This window comes from Hibiscus syriacus, unplaced genomic scaffold, assembly GCF_006381635.1.
Source record: "Hibiscus syriacus cultivar Baekdansim isolate YM2019G1 unplaced genomic scaffold, ASM638163v2 tig00116962_pilon, whole genome shotgun sequence".
Lineage (NCBI taxonomy): Eukaryota > Viridiplantae > Streptophyta > Magnoliopsida > Malvales > Malvaceae > Hibiscus > Hibiscus syriacus.
The window spans coordinates 7,729,049-7,755,000 of NW_024063488.1; the positions used below are offsets into that span (position 1 = coordinate 7,729,049).

Sequence of the window (25,952 nt, forward strand, 5' to 3'; positions counted from 1 at the left end):
TTAACTCTGATATTGCGACAGTTTGAGCTTAAAGGTTTTAAGGGCGTGACATAAACAAATGGTTAATCACGCAACAACCATTGAGCGTTCTAACTTCCATTGCCCTGCTGGAATGGATAAAAATGCACCCGCATGCGACAACCAAATAGCAGCTTTGTGCTCCCAAATTGTCGCGATTAATTTATGTCACCATGTTAAAGCCAATGAATGCATATACTCACATACAAACATTTAAATTATTAAGCAACAATTAAAAAGAAAAAGGGTTTCAGATTCCGCATGCCAGTTGTCTATAAAATGGTGAGTCTTTAAGGCCACTCACCCTCAATAGTACTTACGACTGCTCCAGTAGCGATATAATAATTAAAGGCAGTAGCTATTTAGCTGGCTTACTACTCACTGTGCTCGCCTTTAACATTCGTTCGTTATATTTGATTTTATCTTTATTTATATATTATCCATATAAATTTTTAATCATTATATTAGTGGGACAAGTCACTAGGATTAATTTAATCAAAATTCTCAGTGAAGAATATGACATAAAACATCCGGACAAAAACTAATTAATAAAAATGATTTGTTTCATTTCTCTTGGAAGCAAATGCTGCAGTTTTATTAGTGGTAGTTTACATGATAATACTAAATATAATCCATACCTTCCATGAAATCAACAATCAAAAGAATCTCATCCCCTCTTTTAATATAAACTAAATTCAACTTGAAACCCCTCCATTTCGGACATTAGGCCCTTCACCCCCTCACACCGATCTTCACACGTGTCCCATTGGATTGTTGCAAGTTGAAGAGACAACTTGCCGGGGGAAATTCAATTCAATGGACGGAAGAGCTTTTCAGTCTTGACTGCATACCACGTCACCGTTGGACAATATCATGGGACCCCCCGGGGTCACAATTCACAAAGATGATCCATAATTAAATTCCCCTCCAAACCAAATGGCCCAAAACTCAATGGGGGATTTATGTGCTAAATTATATTTCGTAAATTTTCCATTCTATATTGGCATCTATCCTACCGTACAAATATAGTTGGTGAATGAGTTAGAAGAGTTGCCATGACCACCAAAACGCCATAACCATTGCGATGCCCATACAAACGTAGGTGCACGAGGACGGTGATGCTGCACTTTCGTCAAACGCACCTTCGTATACCATTGTGCTGTTTATAAGAGGTGACGTTGGCGTTGCTGTTTCCGCGTTCTGCCCTTTTGATGATTTCTGGCTGCAAATTTTACGTACCGAAACAAAACGTTAAAAATCCTAGACATTAAAAAATATTAATAATAAAAATAAACTCCAGCTAATAGTAAGCGTGTTGCCTTGGGAGTGGAAGCATTTCTTTTATGAGTATTACGTCAACAACAACAATAGAATTTTGATGGTCGTGCACAGTTCAGTCTGGCAGCTCATAATTGGTCTCAAATTGCGGGTTCGGTATCAAAAAGCGATGCCTACAAGCTTATAAAATTCGTCGGCAATATGCTGCCTGTCGGGAGATGTAGGTGTATTTTGATGCATTAAAATTATCTCCGGTCTGCCTAAGTACTAGTCTGAAGACAACCCACATTTTATCTTACAAGGAAGGGCATTAATTAGAAAGCTAATGTATTTTCAGCTACAACATAAAGGCCAACATTTGCTTATATTGTAGCTGACTCTACTTAGATCCCCAAGGCTTTTATTGTAATTCAAGTTAAGCCATCTGTAAATGTTAAAATATCCCACAGCCGACATAAGGAAAGATATATACGATGGCAAATAAAGGCCAACATTTGCTTATATTATTTACGGCCTTTGTCAGCAGAACGTTTTTCTCATGATAAAACTGATCCTTTGACGTTGAAAGTGCAAAACGAAAAGGTTGAAAAAAGGTTGGTAAAGTAAAATTTACCTGGTGTTGGGCGAAGGGCAAAAGGTAATCGTGTAATCGGCATTGGCACATGTGAAGGTGCTGGTTTTATCATCGTAGGCATAGCTGTAGGCGAGTGGACAAGCCGTCTTGAAGACCTTCGAGTAGGAAGAAGGCTTGCAAGTATCAGGTGTTGCATACGCGCCGCTGCAACAGTACTGAGGCTGGCCGAAGGCCTCGCAAGCGCTCTTGCAAGCGACGCCATCTCCACCGTCTGTGCTCATCACCTTGAGATCAGAAGGACACAAGTCATTAAGATTCACCGCGCAGCCGGTGTAGGTACAGTTCAGCCCTGTACCACCTGAGGAACTACCAACATAGGGATGTTGTAACCATCCACCAAGCTAACATCAAAAAAGTCAAGACCACCAGCACCATCTAAAGTAAATTCAGCCAAAGTGGCAGGTGGAGCAGCAGTATTTCTGAACATTCTAGCTTGCCGGAGCCACAATCCCCGGTCAAACATGAAAATTTACCAGCGGAATCTTGGGAGCAACGGGTTCTTCCCCAGAAACGACCACCCCATGATGTTGGTGCCGCAATGGTTTTTGTTTCACCTCTTTGAAGAGTGAAACCTGTAGTGGGCAGTGGTGGAACACCTGCGTTTGTGAGAATTCCAGGCCATACAACATAGTCGCATTTGTTTACTATGGTGAAAGTTGTTGCTTGCAATCCTGTTTACAGTGAAATGAAACCAATTGAAAACAACCCAAACTTGAATCCAGATCCAGATAATTAACTTTAGAATTGATTAATATGCATCAATGTTTCCTAAACCAGTACCTGATATGAACGAATGTGATAGAATAAGAACACAGATAGAAGCAATAAATGGAAGTTGGGCCATTAAGCTTGCAAGAAGAACTCTTTATATAATGCGAAAGAAGAAGAGGAAGCTTGGCGGGTGGCCAAACTCCAACACAATTCTTCTTCTTCTTCGGAAATGGTGGTCTAGAAAGTATGAGATTCTGCAACGGAAATACAAAATGGGTATTTATAAAGGGAAATTGAGCTATAAAAACTAACGTCAGACACAGTCAGAAAGATAAATGCTGGCCCAATTAGAAAGTTGCTGTTGTGTCTTTACTCACCGATTTTGTTGTAGTGTTTAGTTGAGAGTTTCTTTCCTTCCTTTCTGCATTTTGGCATGTAAAATTCTGTCGACAAATACAAATTTGGATTGAAAACGAAATGAAAACAGTTTTCATAATTTCCCGTTTACATTTTAAAATGCATTTGCTTCTTTTACGTTTAAATTAACATTAAATTTAAGTCTACCTTATATATGAAATGGCTACCATTAAGTAACTAAAATGTATTTACTAAGATTATTGTGTTAATTTTGGTACGTTTATCTTGTTTTCTCTGGAACCGTCAACCTTGTAAACACAATCCTCTATTGTTGACTTGCCAATTTTACGAGCTATCGGTAACTTGAACTATATGCTTAAATGGTCTGACCAAAAAACAACAGCTTAGAAGATATTTCAGTTCAATATGCCGCCGCTCCTTCAAAATATCTAAACTAAAATATGTAGGCTCTATGTTTAAATGCTGAGATTTCTCATTGGATTACACATAAACAAGTTGTTTTTGAAGTTGTTTTTGAAGTTAGCAAATTGCGAACGCCAACTTTGAAGACTGATATACGGTTGAAATTCATCAGTGCTATGTTGTGGGCGTGGGTCGTTCTCGCTTACCGTATATTGCTTGCAATTAACACTCATCAGCCTAAGAACGTTCAACAATCAATACTTGATTATAAGTGATGCATACTACAAAATTTTAATTTTATTTATGCGAGGCACTTGTCGTACATGTATGTTATCCGTAAGGCAGATTGTTTAGTATGATAAACGAAAATGAGAGTGGAATTCATTACATCTATATTATGTATTGTTTTTTTTTAATTTATTTAGTAGGAATGAAATACAATTTATTAAATAATAAAATAATTTTTAAATTTATAAAAAAATAAATTCGAAACTTTTAATCGTTCCTCCTATAAAATTATAGCATATAAAACATAATAATAATAAAATTTTGTCACAACTCAAACACTTCATAAAAAGACGGGTTACGAACATCTATTAATATGAGAAAATTAGCTCAAGAATTCAAAATAAAAGTATATCAACATGATAATAAATAATCATTAATTAAATTGACAATACAAATTTCTACTATAATTTTATCTTTGCAAAAGTAAGACTAAAACATACTAAAAAACAGAAGAAAATTATATCTATTTTATTATAAAAGTATATAGTTATTAAATAAAATAAAAATATAAAATATATTTGTAAAATAAATTATAGAGAGATGAGAAAGAAAGAAAAAGAAAAATAAGATAAGATAGAAGAAACAAAGTATGAAGTGATGAAATGGCCGACGATGTTTAGTGATGGCTGGCCCTCATATCATTGTCAACGCAATAGGTTAAATTTATTAATTTTAATTAATATTTTTTAATAAAATAATAAATTTTTATGTTTATTAATTATTTATTATAAATTATATGTTGATGTGGTAGTTAATGACAACTGTCATTTTGATGTCAAAATAAATTCATTCTTCTCGATTAATAAATAAAGGAAATGCATAGTAAAGAGAAGTAAGGGTCGATCCTCAAGGACTTAGAAAATTTTAAATTTTTATTTGAATGGCTTAAATCAGGAGATAATTAGTAAAAGGGGTTTTTTTTGTAAAAATGATTAAATAATAAAAAGTGATTTAAAGAAAAATAAAGAGAATAAAAATTGAATGTTGAAAATGAATATGGTAAAAGCAGTCTCAAGCCTCACTTTAACTCAATTTCCTTCGGATCATCGAATTAGATTTCTCCTTTGGGATTCACGTTGATTACTTTGTCTACAAGGGCAATCCTCGCGACTCTATTTGTATACTAAATACCCAATGCAATCTTTGATTCCGACTTCGAAAATTGATTTGATCAACATCAATTGTCATAGATTAATAACCATTTAAGTTCATGAAGACCGACTCTGATTGTTGTTTCAATAACTACTAATTCCGATCTCAATTCCCTCTTGGCAAGACAATCTCGCCAAATGTGTTCCCAGGAAGTCGAATGTGCTTTCAATAAGACGATCATTCCTCCCACACATTTAATCTCAACATCTTAACCAAAGTCAATCTTTGATTTTGAAAATAAGCACAGAGATTGAGAGAGATATTTCGAAGTTATTAAGGTGTTTTACAATTCTCACGTTGGAATTGAGTCATCGCTTTAGCTCTCGGCTTATGAGAAAAGTAGCTAAGCATGACAAAAGTCATACTTATCATGTTTAAAAATAAAAATGAAAACTTGAAAAGAAAATAAAATAAAAGAGAGAATTTTATAAAACTAGAAATGAGAAGAAGAATAAATTTTGAGTTGTGTGTTTAGGATTACCTAAAAGGGTATTTATAACCTCTAAAATCCTAGAGATAAACATAAAATTTAAAAGAAAAATAATCATAAAGATAATTACAATTGTTTTCTAAATTCAAACTTTAAAATTAAAAACAAATCTCCTAAGATATCTTTGTCCGTCTACCTTCCAGAAGGCGCTGACTAGATCTTCTAAAAAACTGCTATGTCTCCAGCCGTGAACAAATAATAAAAAAAAATGCAGAATGCACCCGTTTTACAGCTATTTTTCTAGAAAGTAAGATCATGCACGAAAATAAGCATAACACAACCAAATCACAACAATAATCTATAAGATCGAAGATTTAACAAGCAATATTATTAATTTAGAACACTCATAAGTTAATTTTACTAATAATTAATGCTTTAAATCTGAAAACTGTTGGATATAACAATTTGTTGGTAATTATGATCTGCATTGTTTAAGCATTTTTCAGAAGCACAAATCAACGGGTCTGCAATTCTTTTGTTGCATTTGAAATAAAAAGAAAAGGAGAAATAATTCGTTTACCATAATTCTCACTGAGCCCAAGTGTGTTTCAACTTTCAAGCTCGTCAATTGTTGACATTTAAACAAAATATATTACAGTATGTTCTACAACATTAACTCTTTGTATAAATGTAATCAATAATCTGTCATTAAAAATTTTGGGCCACAAATTAATGTTTGAATACAATATAAAGCATCCTTCGTTTTATTTTTCTCTTAATTTATGTCCAAAAGCGTTCAACAGCTGGCTTATGGATAACATTCATCAGTCAGCAACGAAAACGACATTTTGATTACCACGACAAGATCAGCCACAGTGGTAACCTATAATAATGCATAAATCTAAACCGGTTCACGCCTGAGCTAGAAATTCGATTCACATTCTAGAAAAGAAAAACACCAATTCTTTTTAACACACAAATACGCGACAGCTTGATCATGGGAATCGTTGAATTTTGGTAATAGAAGAAATGGGTTATCAAGAGATTCGCCAAATGATGTAGAAAACAAAGGGTGCGAAAATTCAAAGAAGAGTTTCCAAGAGTAGAAGCATGAAAACGGTACATAATTGATGTTGGGTTTGGCGTATGAATGAATCGAAACAGCGGGGGGGGGGGAACCAAGGTTTTTAATGTGAACGTTGAATATTTTGCAGCTAGCAAGAACAAGAATGCAACCGTGACATTCACGGGATGTTATGCTGAAATCATATTACATTTTTATATGAGAAGATTAGAAGCACTGAAAAGAGATTTCATCATACTATTCGTAACGTTCCAACAACGAGAGGTGGTGGTGACAAGCATATTTAAGCAATTAATCTTGATTTGTTTGCCTGCAACTTTTTTAAATCACATCACTGATGCAGGAGGCAGGCCCGGCGAGAAAATTAGACACTAATTATTGATGAGAGTATCAAGATTGCTTAATTTAACGAGCAAGTATTTGTTAGTTTCTGTTATGACAAATACGTTGTCTATTGACAATATGTTCAAACACTTCCCGATTAGTCCACTGATCTACTGCATTAGGAATATAAAAATAGAGCAATTGTTGCAGACATTTTTATTTGAACTAAAATAATTAAGCCCATTCATCCGTGTAGCTTCTTAGTATTCATTTCCAATTCAACTAAGCCTACGATATACTTCATTGATCTTACGTGTTTGTTATTACAATCTTTTTCCGAGATTAGGCTTAAAGCCTTAAACATAGTAGTTGGGCTGTTAATCCTTCTTTCCCAAATTCTTTTCAGGAAATTAACTCATTATAATGCTAGAAGAAACACTAGAGATATCTCAAGATCATACCCGTCTCAAAAGATATGTAGGTCTTGTGTTATTTTTCTAAATGAGGCTCCTAAATTATTTTTATAATAAACGAAATTATAAAATATCAAAAATTAGAAGATTGAAACTAAATGGACATAAATAAGAATTTTTTTCCATTAACGCCATAATTTGACGATTTTTTTAGGGAGAAATTGATTACAATTGAGTTCTGGAGATAATAAGATAGAAAATTAGAAGGTTTTTTTTGTTAAAATTTGTCATAAAAAATATTTTTTTTAGATTAGTAGATTTTTTTAAAATACGGAGCCCCTAAAATTTAGGGTCATTGTGACGTATCACAAATTACACATGCTAATTGATAAGCCTGCTTTAGAAAAAATCGTAGAAGATTGACCGGAGGAGACTCAAACTCTTGAACCAAATAACATGACCTCAATGAGAGTTTAGCCATGAAATCAGCTGTCAAATTGCTTCTCATGGAATTAAAAACAACATCACAAACCATGCGTGTTAACTAGGTCAACAAAGATTGGATCAAAGAGAATGGTTAGGGATTGGAGAGCAAGCGTGCACATTAGCATTACCTGTTTGTGCCACACACGCTCAAAGCTATGGAACCATACAAGGTTGAGTCCCACATAACACCTCAAAGTTTTGCGTGAAGGACAAAAGATAAACCTAAATTCTTGTTATAAGCTAAGAAAAAATTATCATGATGATCTGAAATATTTTTCAGTTGATCTGAAACCCGTTACTAAAGAAACAAAAGCATCCGAATTTAGACAAATACAATTCGTAGTGGGGACTGCCATTTCAACCGAACCTCATATGGAATGCTGTTAGTGTGGTAGAGGTCAACTGGAGGGCGGCATTCAATGTTCGAGATGAGAGGACATCGGGATCGCAACAAAAAATGGGAATGTCTACGGCAATTGGTTACATCAAAAATAAAGCTCAAAAAAATTTCCCAAGGCTGCATAAGCTTCAATACAAAGGAATCAACAAGAAATTAGGAAGGATTACAATTATCCGTCATGCCTTAATTGAAAAAGTAAAATGGTTTCTTATAATTACAAGGGACAAGATAATTCAGGTTCTAAGAAACCAATATGCTGCATATTAAACATTCAACAACCTTAGGAAACCAGAACAGTCATGAAGTTCATTAGTCAGATTTCAATCCTAGGTGGTCTCTTGTATATTTTGTTCAAGATAATGTGCTACATCAAAGCGAGGGTTTGCTTGAAACTATTACCTTGGTCTACATAGGATACCCAAAAAAAAAACTTCAAAATTCTTACACAGGAAATTTGAGCAAACTCCTTTCACAGCCTCTCCTTGTTCATTGTTAATAGGAAACTCTAAAAATTTATTATTGGTTCCAATTGCGAACCACTCATTCTTCTGGCCAATTAGCTTCTAGGTTAGATACTCATGTCCTTGGTGGATGCAGGAAGGCCTAAATCCAATAAATAAAACGTGTTTATGGGTCTGTAGTCAAGCCTACAATAGAAAAACTCAAAATTTAAACCTCTTTATCCATTGGCTTATATTACAAATAAATATCTAAATATATTTTTTTCATCTAAGTACCTAAACTACATTTTGTCAAATAAGTACTAAATTTATATTTTTAGTAAAAATAGGTACATAAAGTATTTTTGTTAAATAGATACCTAAAGTACTCAAATTGTTTCACTAAGTTATAAAAAAAATTAACACGTGATATTAATTGAAAAATACTTTTAGTACTTAGACGTGATATTAATTGAAGAATACTTTAAGTACTTTGATGAAAAATATTGAATACTTTAGGTACCTATTTTGACAATAAATATTTTAGGTATCTATTTTGACCCAAAAAATTTAGATGTTCACTTTGACCAAAAAAATACTTTAGTCACTTAAATAAAAAAAGATTAGATACTTTAATACTTATATAACCCTTATCTTTTATCCATTTTGAATTACAATCGTTTATCCACTAATTAACGGTGGATTATAAGATTTAGATTGTGATATTAGAATTTAAATTTTTTTAAAAAGAAATTCTAAGTGGATGGGGTATTTTGAAAATGATGTTAATATTATTAGAATGGTGTTAATTTTATTTTTAATATTTTAATATTAAATTTATAAAAGAATTTATTTTCAAAAAAATATAACTTGTTTAAATTCTAAATCCATCTTATACTAAAGGCATATGTTAAATTTAAAATTTAAAACTATTAACAAAAAGAATAACAAACTGATAAAATATTAAGTTGGAGCTATAAAGATATATGTAGCAATTCAAATTTAAAAAGAGATTCTCTTTTCATCATTATCTATTCTTATAATCCTTCATCACTTAAAGAGATGGAATTGATGCTACCAATTTGTAATTAGATTAATCAATGACTCAATATTGGAGTGTTAAATAACCTCTGCAATATATATAATTTTTCTTATCCATTCATCTCATCTCATGTTTAACTTTTTCTTCCTTATTTTTTAGAAACTTTGTTATAATTTTGGTAAATGTGCTGAAAAAAGCATCCCACTTGAGTTGCATAAGGTCTAGGTCATCTATGATCCACTTGTTTAACTTCTAAATCCAATCATAATGTTCTTTTAATAAAAATAAAAACTATAATAATCTTAATTTAAAGCAATAATAATGTATAGCAATTCAAATTTCAAAAAGAATTTCATTATATGTTGGTTAAGTGTTTTGATCTATTTTATTATTTGATAAAATTATTGTTAAATTTTATAGTCAGATTAATTATTGAGTCAAATATCCAAATATTACATATTTTCTATAATATTTTTTTAATTTTTATTTTCTATTCAGCTCATTCTCATGATTCACTCGTTTAACATCTAAACCCACCCACCTGCTAATAAGATTTTTGTCTATTAAATTCTATAACTGAAACTATAAGAAAAAAGAGAAGAATAATCTTAATTTGGAGCAATAAAGATATACATAGCAATTCAAATTTCAAAAAGAAAGACACCAATTTCATTATATATCAGTTAAGGGTTGGTTTGTTTGATCTGCTCTAACGTCTAAACAATGAACCGCATCAGGTTGTTAACATGTCGGAGCTTTGCCTTTTACTTGGCTTTTACTGGTCTTTATTGATGGAGTCTGCTCACAACTTGCCTATGATTGGACTGTTTCTTACTCTCGACGTGCCCCTCTTGGCGTTGACAAACAGGTTCTTCTCTTATTTCTCAATCACCACCTTCTTTTTCCAGAAGATTTATTTGTAGTTTGATTCTCAGTATATATTTTTATCGTGACATCAGGTGATTGTGATCAATGATATATTCCCAGGGCCAGTCTTGTATGCATCAACAAATGATGTTGTGAATGTTAATATTCATAACACTTGACAGATCCATTTCTGATGACATGGTAATTAGTTTAGAAACTGGAAAATCAAGACCGAATATGGACACAAATATTGATTTTTTTTTTGTCTTTAGGAATGGGATTCAAATGAGGAAGAATTCATGGCAAGATGGAGTGCAAGAGACGAACTGCCCTATACTGCCAGGCCAAAACTGGACATACAGATTTCAGCTTAAGGATCAGATTGGAAGTTTCTTTTATTTTCCTTCACTTCTCCTACACAAATCCGCCGGTGGGTACGGAGCTATTCATTTGTATAATCTCCCTTTGTTCCCATTCCTTTCCCACAACCGTACAGGGATTATGCAGTGCTGATTGGTGATTGGTACAATGCAGACTATAAGGTATGCTAAATCGACTGTTGTTTATCGTTTTGACCAAGAGTGGTTTAATTCATGACTCTTTGCAGGACTTGAGAGCATCACTGGAAAATGGGGTCTTTTTGCCCCTTCCTGATGGGATTCTCATCAATGGACTAGGGCCTAATCAAGCAAGATTTGAGTTCGAACCAGGTGAAACTACATTACTGTTATTAACTTAGTAATCAATCACGAATCTGAGGAAAAATTTAGACAATTCCCGCTCTGCTTTCAATCTCACAGGTGCAACGTACAGGCTAAGAATTTCAAATGTAGGCTTAAAAACATCCTTGAATTTCAGAATCCAGGAGCATCCGATGCTGTTGGTGGAAACTGAAGGTTCTTACTTAGTTCAACGATACTATGATAGCTTGGACATCCATGTCGGACAATCTTACTCGGTATTAGTTACGGGAAAAAACCAGGTCAATGGCAAATCATACTACATGGTTGCGAGTTCTCGTTTTACGATTCTCGAACAATCTGGCATTGGTATCATTCATTATCCAGATTCTGCAGGAGACCCTGTTGGTCCTCTTCCTTTAGGACCTTTCCAATCTGATTACAATTTCTCCCTCGAGCAGGCTCGTTCCATGAGGTAAATCATCCGAGCCTTGCTCCCAAAACTGGTCAAATCATTGTTTCTTACGCATTTTTTTCTTCCAATAGGTGGAATTTAACATCATCAGCTGCTAGGCCAAATCCGCAAGGTTCCTACCACTATGGCAACATCAGTATCACCCGAACGCTTATTCTTGAAAACAATCTGATGTTCATTGGAACAAACGAAGATTTACTATAAATGGAGTATCATTCATACACCAGATACACCATTAAAGCTGCTAGAATACTTCCAGCTCAATGATGTATTCGACTACGGTGATATCATTCATGACAGATCTACTCTGCCATCTTCGTATACTTTCGTTGTTGAAGCTCCGTACCGTGATTTCTTCCATATCGTCTTCCAGAATCCATTGCTAGAAGTGCAAACATGGCACATTGATGGCTACAACTTTTTTGTCGTCGGGTAAAGCGTCTTTGTTCACAATGTTTGGCTAAATCATATGGAACTCTAATGAAAGTAGTTAAATGCCACTATTTGCAGAATGGGTTGGGGCTTGTGGGATGAAAGCAAGAAAGCAGGATATAACATGGTTGACGCTGTTTCTCGATCAACGGTTCAGGTTTTATGACTGACAGAAACGTTTGAAATGGAGTAATATGTTTTAGGAACTTGTGTTTTTGAATGATGAATGTTAATTGTTGAACGAGCAGGTTTATCCATTGTCATGGACGGCAATACTGATGGAATTGGACAACCTGGGGACGTGGAATCTGAGGTCACAGAATGCAGAGAATGGTATCTAGGGCAAGAGCTTTACCTAAGAGTTAAAATAGCTTGGGAGGATGATGACCTCAGTATTTCTCGAGGATGAAGCTCCGATCCCTAAGAATGTCATTAAATGCGGAAGAGCTGCTAACTTATGAAACTTTCTGGTATTTAACAGTCCGGATTTGTTGAATGCCTATATTTAGATGTATGGATAATTCCGGTAATCAATCATTTTGATTACCTTTAATATAATTTTTGATAATTTTTTATTACTTTTAATGTCTATATTTGAATGAATTGATGAAATATATAAAATAATAAAATAGATCATTTATATCGACTAAAACGATAACGGATATGAGGAGGAAGTTGTTATATTTTTGGGTACTTCTTTAGTCACTCAACTATTATTATGATTTTGTTTTGGTCATCTAACTATTGTTTTTAAATCATCACTAAATTTACGTTTTTATTCTGTTTTGATCACATATTTTAGAAAGAATTGTTGAGTGACAATTTTTTTAATGATGATATTGCGTTACTTTACAGTGATACTTCAATATCACCATTAATTTTTTTAACACAAAGTGACCAAAATGGAACACAAATATAAGTTTAATGATGATTTTAAAAATACAGTTGAATGGCCAAAATGAAACAAACAGTAGCTAAGTGCTAATACATAATTTACCCTATAACTTTTCGCTAATGACTGTGAAGCTAAAGGATATATGAGCTATAATTCTATATATAGGGCCTAAAAGTTGAGGATTTAGACTCATTATTATGCAATTATATTCCCCAGAAGTTTCGTAAATCGATTGGTTCCTAGAAAATGGCCCAACTAAGCAATCTGTAGCCTCTAGACCTGTTGCCCAACAAGTGCCATGTACAATCAATTTGCCGCCTTCAACTCTCAGGATTAGGAGTCCGAAATCCCAATAGTTAAAAATTGGGAAATTGTGTTAGTTTAACGGTTAATCACAAATTAATTCGATTTAAAATCAGTTTATAACCCTAAGCACTATCGTACCATAATTATCCAACTCTCGGTCAATAGCACGCGCGCGGTATGTAAAAACTAAAGAAATGAACAGAAAATCCGAAATATGCGCTCAAGTGAAACAAATTAGCAAATTGGCGCGTCACGGTTCAGTCCTCGGTGTCTCACCCTTCATTGCCTGGGATGGGCGGCTAGTAGCTGTTACGCTGGGGTTGTCAATTGTCCTCTCGTGACAGAACAGGCAACCCTTCAAAAATATCATGCTGCTCAATTAATTATTACCCCCATTATTTGCATTTTCCTTATTTGACATCTTCCCCTCAAGAAAAATCCCTTCATTTCCGTCTCTTCTCTACCAACAAGATTTAAGAAAACCCTTGAACCTCTTTGTTTCCTCGTTTCATTTAAAACAATGAGAGAATCCTTCACGTTCAAGGAGGCCAATGCGGGAACCAAATCGGATCCAAGTTTTGGGAAGTGATCTGCGGCGAGCACGGTGTTGATCCTACCGGAAGGTACACTGGTGATGGAACATCCGATATGCAACTGGAGCGGATTGATGTGTATTACAATGAGGCCGGTGGAAGGTACGTTCCCCGTGCGGTCCTTATGGATCTTGAACCTGGTACTATGGATAGTATCAGATCGGTCCCTACGGCCAGATCTTTAGGCTGATAATTTCGTGTTTGGACAATCGGGTGCCGGAAACAACTGGGCCAAAGGTCATTACACTGAAGGAGCCGAGTTGATTGATGCTGTTCTTGATGTTGTCGTAAAGAGGCTGAGAATTGTGATTGCCTGCAAGGTATATTATCTTGCTTTACATTTCCATGGTAATCAAAGTATAGTTTCATGTTTTTATTTAAATTTTTAATTTGACCAAATCTACTTTGATTTTTGTGAAGTTGATTCTATCTGTATTTTCCCGACTCATTTCAACACAATTACTCTGCTCATTTCATTTTCACCTCGAACTTTGAAACTGATCTTATCTTTGAGTTGCCATTACTTTCATGAGAACGATGTAAAACTGCTCCTGTTGCTGATCTTTAAATTTTCTTTCGGCGATTAAAATATCAAGGTAAATTCATTTTACATATCCAGTAAGCTTTAAAAAGGACGAACAAGATTGAATGTTCAGATTAATAATTCACTGTGAAATCATTTGGAACGTCTGCCTCTTTGTTCAATTAGTAAGCTGTCGTTTGTCTGTTGTGGAGACAAGAGCATGGATCTTTATACCTTATGATATATCTTATATTCTTATTATCTATATAAACAAACAATTTTTTTCATTTTAAATTCATTTTATACATTATTGTAGCGACAATCTTCTTAGCACTATGTTTCTTGCAGAAGTTAACAAAAATGTTACATCTTACTGCACTTGATTAATATTTTAATGCATTAGGTGGAACCTTGGGGTCCTTGCCTCATTATCATATATATATATATATATATATATATATATATATATATATGAATGCTTCCTTTAGTCTTTACATTATTATGATGGCTTTGTCAATATTTTGATATTTGAATCATGAAGTAAAGATAAAGATTCCTAAATAAGCATGAACCATAACGTGCATAAATGCATGGGGTCATGGGACTATTGTATCAACCTGAAATGATAATAATCACATGATAAATTGTAATATCGGCATGGGTACAGGATTTTTTAACACAAAATTTGAAGAATACTAGGTATAAACCAATTAAAATTTTTTGAAGAAAAAGTCATTCCTCTAGATCCAGATCTATGCGAAAAGGACAAATAATGTCATCATCTGATTATGGTATGATGTGATTGCTGTGAAATATTTGGTTTGTTGCTATTGTAATTATATTAACATTATAATATAAATGATGATTATGGTACTAAGTCCATATTAAGGGAACCCATGACCTGACACGTTGGCTGATACCTTTTGTGGAATTATGTCAACGAAAGATAATGGCCTACTTCATGCTTTTAATATCCTGTCCAACAGAATGTTGGTGGCTCAGCTGTTCTGGAAACTTTTCCACGGGGATTCTGATTTGCTAAGTTTTTTTCGATTTACTTTTTGGAATAGTTTTGGTCTTCCAAGAAGTGGTCAGTGCCTAAAAATACGACAAGATGTAAATCCTCACAGTTGAATTTGGCACTAGTTAATCTTAATTTCTTATTTATTACTTAAACTCTGTTTGATCTTGGCAATATTATCTATCCAGTAGGTTCTTATACTTCTAGGAAAGACCTTGCGTGTAATTATTGCAGTATTTAGCAATAATAGATCTTATAGGTTAAATAATTGGCAATTTCCCAATTTCCCCTTGGATTGTCTGATGAAGCTATCTTGTTTATGTTAATCTGGACCAGGTTTCCAGGTATGCCATTCACTTGGAGGAGGCACAGGCTCTGGCATGGGAACTCTCCTGATATCAAAATTAGAGAGGAGTATCCAGACAGGATGATGTTGACATTCTCTGTTTTCCCTTCACCGAAAGTCTCCGACACAGTTGTGGAGCCTTATAATGCCACCCTCTCTGTGCACCAGTTGGTTGAGAATGCTGATGAATGCATGGTCCTTGATAATGAGGCTCTTTATGATATTTGCTTCCGGACCCTGAAGCTCACACCTAGCTGTGAGTGATAAATTGTTTTTTCTTGATGGACGGTTCGCTATAAATGTGAAACTAATTTAACTTACGGGAGCTAACTCTACACTTTAATCTTGCAGTTGGAGATTTGAACCACTTGATTTCTGCAACTATGAGTGGTGTAACGTGCTGCCTAAGGTTCCCTGGACAGCTGAACTCTGACCTCCGGAAATTGGCAGTTAACTGATCCCATTCCCACGTCTTCACTTCTTTATGGTTGGGTTTGCACCACTCACATCCCGTGGTTCCAGCAGTACATTTCTCTCACTGTCCCGGAGCTGACTCAGCAGATGTGGGATGCCAAGAATATGATGTGTGCTGCCGATCCTCGCCATGGTCGCTACCTGACAGCGTCAGCTATGTTCCGAGGCAAGATGAGCACCAAAGAGGTTGATGAGCAGATGATGAATGTCCAGAACAAGAATTCATCATACTTCGTGGAGTGGATTCCCAATAACGTGAAGTCCAGTGTTTGTGATATCCCGCCAAAGGGTCTGACGATGTCGTCTATTTATAGGGAACTCGACATCCTCCAGGAGATGTTTAGGAGGGTAAGCGAGCAATTCACGGCAATGTTCCGCCGCAAGGCCTTTTGCATTGGTATACTGGCGAGGGGATGGATGAAATGGAGTTCACAGAAGCAGAGAGCAACATGAATGACTTGGTTGCAGAGTATCAGCAATATCAGGATGCAACCGTGGAGGATGAAGGTGAGTACGAGGAGGACGAGGAGGGTCCGGAAGAGAACTATGAGAACTAAAATGTGTTGATAAAGCAGCGATGAACCTGAATGAAGTTTGAGAATGGCAGCAACCTCTGCCTTGGTATATACTACTGTGTGGCTATCAGTGTTTGTTTACTTTTTCTGCTCTGTTCCTTGTTTGCTTTTCCCCCCCAGACATTTAAATAAAAAGTTGCGAATATGACGATGCTTGCTTTTTTCAGACATGAAAATATCAGTTTTTCTTTCAAGTTTCAAAAACCCGCTATAATCAGGGACGCTTGAATTGGATATAAAGGTTGCATAATCTTCACAATCACATCAAATTTATTGATGCCACCGTTCTTGTCGTGCTAAACAAGTACAGGTGTACAAGAACTCCTTGGGTTCTGTAGCACCCACAACTCGTACCCGACCCGGATACGAGTCCGAAGTGCCACATCGATTTTTCAAAATTTGTACATCCATAAAACGATACGAAACTTTAAACTTTTATTAACATAAAAACCATATTTACATAACTAAGTTCGACGCAATACAAAATTGATCAGAGCATGCGTAAATTATCTTTTTGTACATGCCAAAACTTTTAACTCAACAAAACACATACGAATAATTTTCTTATGATTTGATCCTTTAGTGAAGATATGTTGCTCTACCAATACTAGGGTTGCTCATGTTGCTTTCCGGTACCTACGTGTAAATCACTTACACGCTAAGTCATAGACTTAGTGATGCATAATAAAATATAGAATAAAACTCTAGTTATTTAAACATGCATGAACATGCAATCTTGTAATGTCATAGCAACAATATAACATTAAATATAATATAAGGTATACATATACCTATCACACATTGTTTCCATCACAATCATTACTATCATCTATATCTTGTAATTATAGCCTCTTATACCTAGCTTTTTTAATCAATACCTGATTCATTTAACCTAGCAATACATACATCATCATATAATTCATATTACAAGACCTATACAACACATGTTATTTCTTTATTAGCTTCTGTAGATATGTGTAGGGGTGTTCAAATAACCGAAATAATTCGGTTAACCGATCGAACCGAATTAGTTCGGTTAATTCGGTTCGGTTACCGAATTAGTTCGGTCGGTTAACGGTTAATTCGGTTCGAATTCGGTTAATTAACCGAAATTAAATTTTAAATTTTAAATATATTATATATAACATATGGGCTCAACCAAAACCATTTAAAACTCAATTAATAATTTAAGATCCAATAACTTTTAAACCTAAATCAATATTAATTAATTAAAAAATTATATAAAATTTTTATTTTATAATTATATATTATTTAAATTAATTGTAAATTGTTTTTTTAATTAAAAAATATTAAATATATTATATATAACATATGGGCTAAGCCTATACCATTTAAAACCCAATTAATAATTTAAGATCCAATAACTTTTAAACCTAAATCAATATTAATTAATTAAAAATTTATCTGAAATTTTATTTTATAATATATATTATTTAAATTAATTATAAACTTGTTTTTGAATTAAAAAACATTTAATTTTTATATAAATTAGAAAATTTAAAAAAAAATCGGCTAATTCAAAAATTAACCGAATTAACTGAAATTTATTCGGTTCGGTTAATATTTTCGAAAAAAGGTTGGTTATTTCGGTTATGGTTAATTCGGTTCGGTTCGGTTTTAACCGAATGAACAACCCTAGATATGTGAGTCTATTGAGGTTGTGCACTATTTTGTCACCACAGCTCGTATGGGGTCCCACTAGGGGCATATGAATTTGTTCCGAAGGACCACTATGAAATGTCCCGAAGGACCACGTAAAACCCTTGCTTCTTGGCATGCCAACTATACCTTTAGCCCTCATGACATATAACATGGGCATTATTAGCTATCATTTCACATATTCACATATATATATCACTGTTCATATGACTTCATATTCATATGTCACTTATCTTATAACACTTCTCATGTGTTCATATAGCATGTATATAATTTCACATATTAATATTGCATAAGTCATGTATTTAAGTAACTCATAGTCCTATATCTTCTCATAAATTCTTATATTATCATATGTATCTTTATACTCATTCACAGTTACCATAACATATATTCACATATATCATATAACATATGCAATAACCAATAACACACATATATCATGACAAACATATACTCATATTAATGCATATAAGTCATATCACACAATATCAATCTTAATCATTATTCTACTCATGAAATCATATATTTCAATATGTAGGAAACAGACTTATCGCAAGTCTAATTTCCCATCGAGCCATATTTAATATCCGTATGCACTCACCTTGGCCTCACTGACTATTAATTATTCCTATGACTTCTTTCCTTTATATCGGATTCTAACTCGGCGATCGTTCAAAGCTTGCTCGATTTCAGTATCTACATAATCATACATGGATCCATATTAGTATTCTAATTGATATATTTTAATTGATCACTCCTTAGACTAGAAGAAAGACTGATTACATCTTTAATTTAAGGTATGCATTGGTACACTCTGTAGTGCATCGGTACATTCCTTAACTTGTGCATCGATGCACTAATTATGCATCGATACACAAATCATATTCGATGTTTTTATTCTAAGGGGTGCATCGATGCACTCCTCATGCATCGATGCACTAATTGTATTCGATGTTCATTTATTTGAGAGTGCATCGATACACATTGAAGATGCATCGATGCACATAACCTAGAAGTTCCATTTTAAGTACGAAATTCACTCTCTTTTCATCACAACTCTTCATCTTTCACCTCCTTTAATATCCCTAACTTGCATACACTTACTTAAACTAATTTATACCCATTCAATATCTCTTAAACTTCAAAATTCAATCCTCCACATAAAATTCAAGAATCTCACTCAAATTCCCACGTGATCTAAATCCAATTTTAGCCCTTCATGTTTCTTAATTCAACCTTTGACAAGTCAAATTTATCTTCCAATTTAGCTTATTAACTCATCATCAAAATTTCACTTAAAAACTCCTTAACTTTAATTCCTCCAAATTCCTCTATTCTTTGTTTTAATGCTAGCTTAAGCCTTCCTTAGGCTTAAGTATCACTTAAGAATCATAAACTCGACTTAAATTCAATGAATAATTAACTGTCTAGAAAACTCACCTTATCAAGCTTGAGCTCACGGCTGGAAGAGGATGAAGAAGAGAACTCCAGAAAGATTCATTTTTCTACTTCATTCCAACGTGTAACCCATATATATCCCCACTTAATAATTATATTTCCATCAAATTACCATTTTACCCTTCCATATTTCCTTCTTTAATATTTAAATCCTACACAATATTTTTCATGTGAGTCCCCAAACTTTCAATTTATCTACTTTAACCAACAATTTCTGAAATATTTCAATTTAGTCACTAACCCGATATTGAGGATGTTACATCTCCCCTCCTTTAAGAAAATTAGTCCTCGAATTTTTACTGTACTAATAGATTAAACTACTGTCTACACGTCTCTTATTCATATTCACATATTACCTCTTCAGTTAATCTCTTGAGTTATCATAACCTGACTTCCATTACCTTTTTCCTTTATACATCTATATCATATATTTATCCTTAAACAATACCCTTATCGTAATTTCATAATTTCCATAATTAATACTATTTACACAAACTTTTCCTTTGTAAAATCCTTATTCCAATCACAACATACTTATCCCTTTCCTTTGTCTTAATTTTTTATGCTAATCCTTAACTTCCGTTAATATACCAATTCTTAAACTCTTCCAAAACCATATCCTCATCAATCCGTTTGAGCTGATTAGTTGTACCCCTTTTTAATCTACAATCGTTATTTGCATGCTAAATATATAATTAGTTCATTTCCAATATTACTTCCAATCCCTTGAAGAATAACTTCATTAGATTAACAGAGAATTCAATTCCCTGAATCCAAATGGAACATCTTCCACATATCTTGTTTACTTGAGTACTGTATCTTACTAGATTTGTCACTTCAATATTACTACAATGACTTCTGACTAAATTATCTATTCTCTTACCCATTCACTATTTATATATGGACATGCTAGCTCAGATCAACCAATATCATAACAGATTTACTGTACACTAGAAAGATACCTGCTATTGTCTCTGGATCATCACAGTCTTCATTGATCTTAAGATTATATACTCTAGTTGTGGAGCGTATTTCCTGTTGAGTAGAAGATTCAGTCTGATTTCTTTCTCTACCTCTACCCCGTTCTCTCTGAGACATCGAAGCAGATCGCTCTGAATGTACAGGCTCTCCAACCCTCAACGGACAATCCTTCATATAATGTCCTGTTTCTCCACATCGGAAATAGGCTCCAGTGACCACTTTATACATTCTACTATGATTTCTTCCACATATTTGACATTGTATAATTTGATTTTGATGTGTTCGCTTATCACCAGGCCCTCCAGACTGAGCCTATCTAACTCTCATATGATTTGGTTCTTTAATGGAATATGCCATCGATTCTGACGGTGCTTGAGATCGAAAACCCAAATCTCTACCTTTTTTGGGTGGTACAGTACTCGATGAAGCCCTAGTTCTTTTAGAAGATTGAGCTCTATGCTCCCTAAACCATTAATTCTGAGCTCTTTCAAGAGCTTTCGCATGATTTACTACCTCTTGAAACGAGGACAAATTTAACACGATTAACAACTCTTTTAATCTCGGGCGCAAGCCCTCTACAAACCAATCACACTCATCTTTCTCGGTTGGAATCAACTCAGTTGCAAAACGACTTAACTTGTTAAACTCGTACTCATACTCATACACAATGCGCTTCATATGCTTCAGATTCAAAAATTATTGCTTCATTTGCCTGATGAACTGATCTCCTATATACTTGTGTTTAAATTCTTCTAAAAACAAATACCAAGTTATCTAATCACTTAGCATCCTCAAAGTGACATTCGTCCACCAAATTCTCACTTGCCCACGCAGCAAGGAGACTACTCCATCTAACTTTTCCATATCATAACAATGGAGTCCTTCAAGCATGATTTTCACATCGTTGAGCCAAAGGTCCGCAACAACTGGACCTTCCTCGACTTCACCTTTGAGTTCAGGAGCTCCTAATCCCTTTAACTCTTTTTCCACATTCATTCTCTGCGTTGAGGAGACAGGAGGTTGGAAACGCGCCAATATCGCATCCAACGTCATAAAGAACACATCTTGATCAACTACAGGCACTCCAGAAGGTGTCGTTCTTCACCTTGCCTGGCCAAGGCAGGTGAATTACTACTCTCAGCTAATCTATCATCTCCCGCTTCACCTTGGGAGCTATCTTGTCCGGATATCTAATAAAATATAACCAAATAAGTCTATTAGCATAACAACATACTTATTACTCAGATCAAATAAGAAGTTATCACTACTATGTTGGCATGTACATATCTAAAGACACTCTAGACTCAGGTTTATGCCTAGAATCGACTAAACCTTAACTCTGATACCATTAAATGTAACACCCCCAACTCGTACCCGACCCGGATACGAGTCTGAGGTACCACATAGACTTTTCAAAACTTGTACATCCATAAAACGATATGAAACTTTAAACTTTTATTAACATAAAAACCATATTTACATAACTAAGTTCGACGCAATAAAAAATTGATCAAGGCATGCATAAATTACCCTTTTGTACATGCCAAAACTTTTAACTCAACAAAACACATACGAATAATTTTCTTATGATCTGATCCTTTAGTGAAGATATGCTGCTCCGCCAATACTAGGGTTGTTCCTGTTGCTTTCCGGTACCTACGTGTAAATCACTTACACACTAAGTCATAGACTTAGTGAGGCATAATAAAATATAGAATAAAACTCTAGTTATTTAAACATGCATGAACATGTAATCTTGTAATGTCATACCAACAATATAACATTAAATATAATGTAAGGTATAAATATACCTATCACACATTGTTTCCATCACAATCCTTACTATCATCTATATCTTGTAATTATAGCCTCTTATACCTAGCCTTTTTAATCAATACCTGATTCATTTAACCTAGCAATACATCATCATATAAATCATACAATCCATATCACAAGACCTATACAACACATGTTATTTCTTTATTAGCCCATGTAAACATGTGAGAACTGCAGATATATGAGTCTATTGAGGTTGTACACTATGTTGTTACCACATATTGTATGGGGTCCCACTAGGGGCATATGAATTTGTCCCGAAGGACCACGTAAAACCCTCAACTCTTGGCATGCCAACTATACCTCTAGCCCTCATGACATATAACATGGGCATTATTAGTTATCGTTTCACATATTCACATATACATATCACTGGTCATATGATTTCATATTCATATGTCACTTATCTTATAACACTTCTCATGTGTTCATATAACATGTATATCATTTCACATATTAATATTGCATAAGCCATGTATTCAAGTAACTCATAGTCCTCATTCATAGTTACCATAACATATATTCACATATATCATATAACATATGCAATAACCAATAACCACATATATCATGACAAACATATACTCATATTAATGCATATAAGTCATATCACACAATATCAATCCTAATCATTATTCAACTCATGCAATCATATATTTCAACATGTAGGAAACAAACTTATCGCAAGTCTAATTTCCCATCGAGTCATATTTAATATCCATGTGCACTCACCTTGGCCTCACTGACTATTAATTATTCCTATGACTTCTTTACTTTCAATCGTATTCTAACTCGGTAATCGTTCCAAAGCTTGCTCGATTTCGGTATCTACATAATCATACATGGATTCATATTAGTATTCTAATTGATATATTCTAATTGCTCACTCCTTAAACTAGAAGAAAGACTAATTACATCTTTAATTTAAGGTATGCATCGGTACACTCTGTAGTGCATCGATACATTTCTTAACTTGTGCATCGATGCACTAACTATGCATCGATACACAAATCACATTCGATGTTTTTATTCTAAGGGGTGCATCGATTCACTCCTCATGCATCGATGCACTAATTGTATTCAATGTTCATTTATTTGAGAGTGCATCGATACATATTGAAGCACATAACCCATAAATTCCATTTTAAGCACGAAATTCACTCTCTTTTCATTTCAACTCTTCATCTTTCACCTCCTTTAATATCCCTAACTTGCATACACCTACTTAAACTAATTTATACCCATTCAATATCTCTTAAACTTCAAAATTCAATCCTCCACATAAAATTCAAGAATCTCACTCAAATTCCCACGTGATCTAAATCCAGTTTTAGCCCTTCATGTTTCTTAATTCAACCTTTGACAAGTCAAATTTATCTTCCAATTTAGCTTATTAACTCATCATCAAAATTTCACTTAAAAACTCCTTAACTTTAATTCCTCCAAATTCCTCTATTCTTTGTTTTAATGCTAGCTTAAGCCTTCCTTAGGCTTAAGTATCACTTAAGAATCATAAACTCGACTTAAATTCAATGAATAATTAAATGTCTAGAAAACTCACCTTATCAAGCATGAGCTCACGGCTGGAAGAGGATGAAGAAGAGAACTCTAGAAAGATTCATTTTTCTACTTCATTCCAACGTGTAACCCATATATATCCCCACTTAATAATTATCTTTCCATCAAATTACCATTTTACCCTTCCATATTTCCTTCTTTAATATTTAAATCCTACACAACATTTTTCATGTGAGTCCCCAAACTTTCAATTTATCTACTTTAACCAACAATTTCTGAAATATTTCAATTAGTCTAACCCGATATTGAGGTTGTTACATATTCCTGAAGGATTCTAGCTCCCTTCACATTTTAGAAACTTCATCGAATATACTTGCATCAGCCTCCTCCTAAGATAATTAAGATTATAATAATCTCAATTACTTCAATGACCTCAGGTCCTCTATATTGGAAATGAGTGCCTAGATTTTCCTTTTAGCCTTATCAAGTTCAGAATTCTTGCTGTTTAATTTATCCATAAAATTCCATGCAAACTTATTCTCTGCCACAAGTGCAGCAACGTCTCTGGAATTTCACTGAGCATTTCAAACCAGATTCTGAAATCCGTCAATTCATTCGATGCCTCCTCTGTAATAATCCAAAAGAAAGCAAACGTAAACGTCAAGCACTTACTCAATTGCCAAAAAGAAAAATTCAATTCCAGGTCACTTAATCGCAAATCTCGTTTACCTAAAGTACAACCAAAACACACCTATTTTCAATTTGTAAGAATAAGCATCTCTTTCCTTCAATCCTAACATCATATCGGCTTTTGCAGCCTCAAGAAAACAGTCCATCTCTCTCGATTCCAGATCAGTCTTCATCTAAAGAACAACAAGATACCTAAATTAACCCTCCAATTAAGTGGAAATAAAATAACCAAAAAACATAAAATTACCTGAGAGATGTGATCTTCATTGAGGCGCACATCAGAAACCCATGGTTCGTATTGCAGCTCGATTCGATCTCCTAGAATCTCTCTTTCTTTAGTACGTAAACCATATAAAGACTTGAGCACACCTATATTAACAATTAATATTTTCATGAGTTTTTTTTATTTGATTTATTTTATGTTTTATCATGACAAATTTCCAGCAATTAGCTATGATAAAATAAATAAGACGTGATAAAAGTTCAAAATTTTATCACGACCACGTATGATTGTCTAATATCTTGATCCCCTATTTTCCAAGCATTACAGAATTATTATTGTGCCTTTGCGCCTTCAAACTGAAAATCTGCGTTGGGGTCCTTACCAAATTATGTAGAAAGCTGTATTGCCTTCGAATAGAAAAATGGTTAGAAGTATTTGGTTCATCGCAGATCTAGAAATGTTTGTCTATATCATTAATACAATAAATAATTAATCGAATAAAAAATTGAATTTTAAAATAGATACATATCCACCTTTAGATATATGTTGATCCGTCCTGATGTTGTATGTGGTCTCAATCAATAAAATTCATCAACCTCATTTTTTTTCAACGTGAATCTTCACCTATTTTTTTACATGTACATAAAGAATGAATAGTTATTTAAAAATTAATTTGAGATAAATTAAATTTATTAACTAAGATCACGAATAACGTGATGAGATGATCTATATAATAATTTTTTCCTCAAACAGGACTTTAGAAAACACGGGGCATTGGCTCATCATATGAGATCTTTAGAAAATACGCGTCCAACAACTTCTCTTAAACAGTGTCCAACAATTTTTAAATATATATATATATATTATCAGTTAATAATTTATTTTTTATAAATTTA

The 25,952-nt window shown here is 33.9% G+C and overlaps 3 pseudogenes; 2 read left to right on the forward strand and 1 right to left on the reverse strand.

The window, feature by feature from the left end:
* Positions 1-585: 585 nt before the first annotated feature.
* Positions 586-2,896, reverse strand: LOC120190403 (annotated as a pseudogene).
* LOC120190572 lies at positions 2,803-12,395 on the forward strand (annotated as a pseudogene).
* Positions 12,396-13,545: 1,150 nt separating this feature from the next.
* On the forward strand, positions 13,546-16,812 carry LOC120190402 (annotated as a pseudogene).
* The last annotated feature ends 9,140 nt before the right edge of the window (positions 16,813-25,952 follow it).